This window comes from Oncorhynchus masou, unplaced genomic scaffold (assembly GCF_036934945.1).
Source record: "Oncorhynchus masou masou isolate Uvic2021 unplaced genomic scaffold, UVic_Omas_1.1 unplaced_scaffold_11446, whole genome shotgun sequence".
Taxonomy (NCBI): Eukaryota; Metazoa; Chordata; class Actinopteri; order Salmoniformes; family Salmonidae; genus Oncorhynchus; species Oncorhynchus masou.
The window spans coordinates 1-7,796 of NW_027001193.1; the positions used below are offsets into that span (position 1 = coordinate 1).

Here is a 7,796-nt window from a genome sequence, read left to right on the forward strand (position 1 = left end):
AATCTGATAGGGTTAGTCTGGGTTAGTCTGCTCTCCTCACCCTGGTCAATCTGATAGGGTTAGTCAGGGTTAGGCTGCTCTCCTCACCCTGGTCAGTCTGATAGGGTTAGTCTGGGTTAGGCTGCTCTCCTCACCCTGGTCAGTCTGATAGGGTTAGTCTGGGTTAGGCTGCTCTCCTCACCCTGGTCAGTCTGATAGGGTTAGTCTGGGTTAGTCTGCTCTCCTCACCCTGGTCAATCTGATAGGGTTAGTCTGGGTTAGGCTGCTCTCCTCACCCTGGTCAGTCTGATAGGGTTAGTCTGGGTTAGTCTGCTCTCCTCACCCTGGTCAGTCTGATAGGGTTAGTCTGGGTTAGGCTGCTCTCCTCACCCTGGTCAGTCTGATAGGGTTAGTCTGGGTTAGTCTGCTCTCCTCACCCTGGTCAGTCCCAGCTGTTCAGTCTTCTGTTTCTTTCTGGGTCTGCTGGGAGGCTCCTCTACCTCCTCCTCCTCCTCTGTGGCCACTGGCAGGACAACAGAACAGTCAGCAGGGAGAGAGATACATAGTTAACATGGATACTATATATACATGGAGCTGTGAACCAATCTAACTCCAATATCATCCAAGACAACCCAGAGTCCAATAGGACTGTACCAGACAACCCAGAGTCCAATAGTACCTGCTGACCAGATCTTCAGCATCTTGTCCCAGGAACCACTGCAGAACTGAGAGGAATGGAGACAAAAATACATCTATTAGTTGCTGAGCAGTGATGTTGACAGCTGCATATCCCCCCGTCGTCTCCTCCCATGTCTCCTCCTCCTCCCCCCCGGCTTCTCCTACCATGTCTCCTCCTCCTCCTCCTCCCCGTCTTCTCCTCCCATCTCATCCTCCCCCATGTCCCTCCCTCCCCCCATCTTCTCCTCCTACCCCCTGTCACCTTAGTGCGTGTGGGATCCGTGGCGATAGTGTCAACACTCCCAGCGTGTCCACGGCAACAGTGTCTAGCTTTCAGCTTGTTCCTCTCAGAGTTCCACTCCCACAGCAGAATGGTTTGGTCCAGAGAGGCCGTGAGCAGCAGGGAGGTCAGGCCATCTAGACAAACATAGGGGTGTCAGGATGAGACGATCAAGACCAACGTTCCCCAACTGGTGGCTCTCAGGCTGAATTTGGCCCGCGGGTGATTTTATTTGGCCCCCCAAGTTTTAAAAACAACAACTGTAAAAACACCAGCAAATCAGCTCCAAGTGACCCAGACCCTCACCTCTCCTGACCCAGGCCACGTCCTTCACCACGTCCGTGTGTCCGGCCACCGTCATCACAGCCTTGCCCTCCAGAGACCAGATCCTGGCCGTCTTATCATAGGAGCCCGTCAGGATCCTGGAGCAGACATCATTAACAGGGTCTCTGGGTTAGGGTCTCTGCCATTCAGAGTCTGGGGTAGGGTCTCTGCCATTCAGAGTCTGGGGTAGGGTCTCTGCCACTCAGAGTCTGGGGTAGGGTCTCTGCCACTCAGAGTCTGGGGTAGGGTCTCTGCCACTCAGAGTCTGGGGTGGGGTCTCTGCCATTCAAGAGTCTGGGTAGGGTCTCTGCCATTCAGAGTCTGGGGTAGGGTCTCTGCCATTCAGAGGTCCTGCCACTCAGAGTCTGGGGTAGAATCTCTGCCACTCAGAGTCTGGGGTAGGGTCTCTGCCATTCAGAGTCTGGGGTAGGGTCTCTGCCATTCAGAGTCTGGGGTAGGGTCTCTGCCATTCAGAGTCTGGGGTAGGGTCTCTGCCATTCAGAGTCTGGGGTAGGGTCTCTGCCATTCAGAGTCTGGGGTAGGGTCTCTGCCATTCAGAGTCTGGGGTAGGGTCTCTGCCATTCAGAGTCTGGGGTAGGGTCTCTGCCATTCAGAGTCTGGGAGGGTCTCTGCCATTCAGAGTCTGGGGTAGGGTCTCTGCCATTCAGAGTCTGGGGTAGGGTCTCTGCCATTCAGAGTCTGGGGTAGGGTCTCTGCCATTCAGAGTCTGGGGGTAGGTCTCTGCCATTCCAGAGTCTGGGGTAGGGTCTCTGCCATTCAGAGTCTGGGGTAGGGTCTCTGCCATTCAGAGTCTGGGTAGGGTCTCTGCCATTCAGAGTCTGGGGTAGGGTCTCTGCCATTCAGAGTCTGGGGTAGGGTCTCTGCCATTCAGAGTCTGGGGTAGGGTCTCTGCCATTCAGAGTCTGGGGTAGGGTCTCTGCCATTCAGAGTCTGGGGTAGGGTCTCTGCCATTCAGAGTCTGGGGTAGGGTCTCTGCCATTCAGAGTCTGGGGTAGGGTCTCTCATTCAGAGTCTGGGGTAGGGTCTCTGGGTTAGGGTCCCTACCATTCAGAGTCTGGATTAGACGTCATGTCTCTTACCATTCAGAGTCCTGGGTTAGGGTCCCTACCATTCAGAGTCTGGGTGAGACGTCATGTCTCTGACCATTCAGAGTCTGGGTTAGACGTCATGTCTCTTACCATTCAGAGTCTGGGTGAGACGTCATGTCTCTTACCATTCAGAGTCTGGGTGAGACGTCATGTCTCTGACCATTCAGTGTCTGGGTTTGACGTCATGTCTCTTACCATTCAGAGTCTGGGTGAGACGTCATGTCTCTTACCATTCAGAGTCTGGGTTAGACGTCATGTCTCTGACCATTCAGTGTCTGGGTTTGACGTCATGTCTCTGACCATTCAGTGTCTGGGTTAGGGTCTCTATCATTCAGAGTCTGGGTTAGACGTCATGTCTCTGACCATTCAGAGTCTGGGTTACACGTCATGTCTCTTACCATTCAGAGTCTGCCTCCACTGAACTGATCCAGTCATCATGCATCACACTCCTCTGGTTGGGGAGGTGAACCTCTCCACATACTCGATCTCCACCACATCTTCCTGGAACACACACACACAAAACACACACAAGTCATATTGGCATACTAAGCAGGCTACGCGTAAACCCTACTGTCCAGGGGTCCTACAACCGTCCAGAGGTCCTACTACTGTCCAGAGGGGGCTACAACCGTCCAGAGGTCCTACTACCGTCCAGAGGGGGCTACTACCGTCCAGAGGGGGCTACTACCGTCCCAGCGGGGGCTACCACCGTCCAGAGGGGCTACTACCGTCCAGCGGGGCTACACCCAGCCCAGGGGCTACCACCGTCCAGCGGGGGCCACTACCGCCCAGAGGTCCTACTCGTAAACCCTACTGTCCACAGGTCCTACTTCCGTCCAGAGGGGGCTACTACCGCCAGCGGGGACTACAGAGGCTACTACTGTCCAGCGGGAAGGCCACCGCCAGAGGGTGCTACTACCGCCCAGAGAGGTGCCTGCAACCAGAGGTAACTACCGCCCAGAGGGTGCTACTACCGCCCAGAGGGTGCTACTACCGCCCAGAGGGTGCTACTACCGCCCAGAGGGTGCTACTACCGCCCAGAGGGGGCAACTACCGCCCAGAGGGGGCAACTACCGTCCAGAGGGGGCTACTACCGTCCAGAGGGGGCTACTACCGTCCAGAGGGGGCTACTACCGTCCAGAGGGGGCTACTACCGTCCAGAGGGGGCTACTACCGTCCAGAGGGGGCTACTACCGTCCAGAGGGGGCTACTCGTAAACCCTACCATTCAGAGGTCCTACTCGTAAACCCTACCGCCCAGAGGGTGCTACTACCGCCCAGAGGGTGCTACTACCGCCCAGAGGGTGCTACTACCGCCCAGAGGGTGCTACTACCGCCCAGAGGGTGCTACTACCGCCCAGAGGGTGCTACTACCTCCCAGAGGGTCCTACTACCGTCGAGAGGGGGCTACTACCGTCCAGAGTTCCTACTACCGTCCAGAGGGGGCAACTACCGTCCAGAGGGGGCTACTACCGTCCAGAGGGGGCTACTACCGTCCAGAGGGGGCTACTCGTAAACCCTACCATTCAGAGGTCCTACTCGTAAACCCTACCGCCCAGAGGGGGCTACTACCGTCCAGAGGGGGCTACTACCGTCCAGAGGTCCTACTACCGTCCAGAGGGGGCTACTACCGTCCAGAGGTCCTACTACCGTCCAGAGGGGCTACTACCGTCCAGAGGGGGCTACTACCGTCCAGAGGTCCTACTACCGTCCAGAGGTCCTACTACCGTCCAGAGGGGGCTACTACCGTCCAGAGGGGGCTACTACCGTCCAGAGGTCCTACTACCGTCCAGAGGTCCTACTACCGTCCAGAGGTCCTACTCGTAAACCCTACCGTCCAGAGGTCCTACTACCGTCCAGAGGTCCTACTACCGTCCAGAGGTCCTACTACCGTCCAGAGGTCCTACTACCGTCCAGAGGTCCTACTCATAAACCCTACCGTCCAGAGGTCCTACTACCGTCCAGAGGTCCTACTACCGTCCAGAGGTCCTACTACCGTCCAGAGGTCCTACTACCGTCCAGAGGTCCTACTACCGTCCAGAGGTCCTACTACCGTCCAGAGGTCCTACTCGTAAACCCTACTGTCCAGAGGTCCTACTACCGTCCAGTGGGGGCTACTACCGTCCAGAGGGGGCTACTACCGTCCAGAGGGGGCTACTACCGTCCAGAGGGGCTACTACCGTCCAGAGGGGGCTACTACCGTCCAGAGGGGGCTACTACCGTCCAGAGGGGGCTACTCGTAAACCCTACTGTCCAGAGGTCCTACTACCGCCCAGAGGTCCTACTATCGTCCAGAGGTGGCTACTCGTAAACCGTACCGCCCAGAGGGTCGCTGCTACCGCCCAGGAGGTCGCTGCTTCCGCCCAGAGGGTGCTACGAGTAAACCCTACTACCCCCCAGACCAGAGGTCCTACTACCCCCCAGACCAGAGGTCCTACTCACCGTTGAGATGCCTTCAGCCTCCATGTGATTTGACAACGATGTCCGCAGGAACTGACCTCGCACCAGGAAGTCAAACTCAATCTGGCTGTGAGACCCTACAACAACAAAGCACACACAGAGATGAGACACCCAATATGATGCTAATACATTCATCAGTGATCTTGGTCAAACCAAGACAGCACCAGTCCTGAAATCATTTAATTGGAGAATAGTTACAAGAACAAACAATGTGTGTAATGTGACAAAAGGCTATATAAGACATGGAGTGGACATCTGCAGTGGGTGGACATGGAATATTGGTCTCCTGAGTGTGGACACACGTCTTCCTATAGACCTGGGGGGCTCAGATGTCTCCCGAGTGTGGACACACGTCTTCCTATAGACCTGGGGGGCTCAGATGTCTCCTGAGTGTGGACACACGTCTTCCTATAGACCTGGGGGGCTCAGATGTCTCCTGAGTGTGGACACGTCTTCCTATAGACCTGGGGGTCTCAGATGTCTCCTGAGTGTGGACACACGTCTTCCTATAGACCTGGGGGTCTCAGATGTCTCCTGAGTGTGGACACACGTCTTCCTATAGACCTGGGGGGCTCAGATGTCTCCTGAGTGTGGACACACGTCTTCCTATAGACCTGGGGGTCTCAGATGTCTCCTGAGTGTGGACACGTCTTCCTATAGACCTGGGGGGCTCAGATGTCTCCTGAGTGTGGACACGTCTTCCTATAGACCTGGGGGGCTCAGATGTCTCCCGAGTGTGGACACGTCTTCCTATAGACCTGGGGGGCTCAGATGTCTCCTGAGTGTGGACACACGTCTTCCTATAGACCTGGGGGTCTCAGATGTCTCCTGAGTGTGGACACATGTCTTCCTATAGACCTGGGGGTCTCAGATGTCTCCTGAGTGTGGACACACGTCTTCCTATAGACCTGGGGGGCTCAGATGTCTCCTGAGTGTGGACACACGTCTTCCTATAGACCTGGGGGGCTCAGATGTCTCCTGAGTGTGGACACACGTCTTCCTATAGACCTGGGGGGCTCAGATGTCTCCTGTATGGTCCGTTTGTGGTATCAGGGTGGGTGGAGAGGAAGCTAGGAAAGCTGCAGTCAGTCCAGGTAGCATGAAGTGGATTCATTATGATTGATGTCAGTGGAGGCTGCTGAGGGGAAGACGGCTCATAATAATGTCCGGAACGGAGCAAATGGAATGGCATCACATGGAAACCATGTGTTTGATACCATTCCACTCCAGCCATTAGCACGAGTCCATCCTCCCCAATTAAGGTGCCACCAACCTCCTCTGATATATGTTCGCCCCATCTCCCAGAGGGATCAGCTTTGTTCAACTGGGGGAAGGAGAAGTTTTAGTCTACGGAAAAGAGCTCCTCTCAAGGGGTTATAACAGTGCCTCTAAGTGTTGAGGTTAAGCAACTTAACAAGGCTCCTGCCATGTTGAAGCCTGATGAATATCCAGAACTCAAGGTGGCTGGAGGGAGGAGAGTCTGGCCCTGATGCTGTGCTATGTACTGGCTGGAGGGAGGTGAGTCTGGCCCTGATGCTGTGCTATGTACTGGCTGGAGGGAGGAGAGTCTGGCCCTGATGCTGTGCTATGTACTGGCTGGAGGGAGGTGAGTCTGGCCCTGATGCTGTGCTATGTACTGGCTGGAGGGAGGAGAGTCTGGCCCTGATGCTGTGCTATGTACTGGCTGGAGGGAGGAGAGTCTGGCCCTGGATGCTGTGCTGGGCCGTACTGGCTGGAGGGAGGAGAGTCTGGGTCTGATGCTGTGCTACGACTGGCTGGAGGGAGGAGAGTCTGGCCCTGATGCTGTGCTACGACTGGCTGGAGGGAGGAGAGTCTGGCCCTGATGCTGTGCTACGTACTGGCTGGAGGGAGGTGAGTCTGGCCCTGATGCTGTGCTACGTACTTGCTGGGAGGGAGGAGAGTCTGGCCCTGATGCTGTGCTACGTACTGGCTGGAGGAGGAGAGTCTGGCCCTGATGCTGTGCTACGTACTGGCTGGAGGGAGGAGAGTCTGGCCCTGATGCTGTGCTACGTACTGGCTGAGGGAGGTGAGTCTGGCCCTGATGCTGTGCTAGTCTGGCCCTGATGCTGTGCTATGTAGTGGCTGGAGGGAGGTGAGCCTGGCCCTGATGCTGTGCTGGAGGGAAGAGTCTGGCTGATGCTGTGTACTGGCTGGAGGGAGAGAGTCTGGCCCTGATGCTGTGCTACGTACTGGCTGGAGGGAGGGAGAGTCTGGCCCTGATGCTGTGCTATGTACTGGCTGGAGGGAGTGAGTCTGGTCCTGATGCTGTGCTATGTACTGCTGAGGGAGGAGAGTCTGGCCCTGATGCTGTGCTATGTACTGGCTGGAGGGAGGAGAGTCTGGCCCTGGATGCTGTGCTATGTACTGGCTGGAGGGAGGAGAGTCTGGCCCTGATGCTGTGCTATGTAGTGGCTGGAGGGAGGAGAGTCTGGCCCTGATGCTGTGCTATGTAGTGGCTGGAGGGAGAAGAGTCTGTCCTGATGCTGTGCTATGTAATGGCTGGAGGGAGGAGAGTCTGGCCCTGATGCTGTGCTATGTACTGGAGGGAGGAGGCTGGAGGGAGTGGAGGGAGGAGAGTCTGGCCCTGATGCTGTGCTATGTACTGGCTGGGAGGGAGGTGAGTCTGGCCCTGATGCTGTGCTATGTACTGGCTGGAGGGAGGAGAGTCTGGCCCTGATGCTGTGCTAAGTGTAGTGGCTGGAGGGAGGAGAGTCTGGCCCTGATGCTGTGCTACGTACTGGCTGGAGGTAGGAGACTCTGGCCCTGATGCTGTGCTATGTACTGGCTGGAGGGAGGAGAGTCTGGCCCTGATGCTGTGCTATGTACTGGCTGGAGGGAGGTGAGTCTGGCCCTGATGCTGTGCTATGTACTGGCTGGAGGGAGGAGAGTCTGGCCCTGATGCTGTGCTATGTAGTGGCTGGAGGGAGGAGAGTCTGGCCCTGATGC

At 56.4% G+C, this 7,796-nt stretch overlaps 1 pseudogene; it reads right to left on the bottom strand.

Moving 5' to 3' along the window:
* Positions 1–26: 26 nt before the first annotated feature.
* On the bottom strand, positions 27–5,127 carry LOC135529355 (ribosome biogenesis protein wdr12-like; annotated as a pseudogene).
* Positions 5,128–7,796: the final 2,669 nt, after the last annotated feature.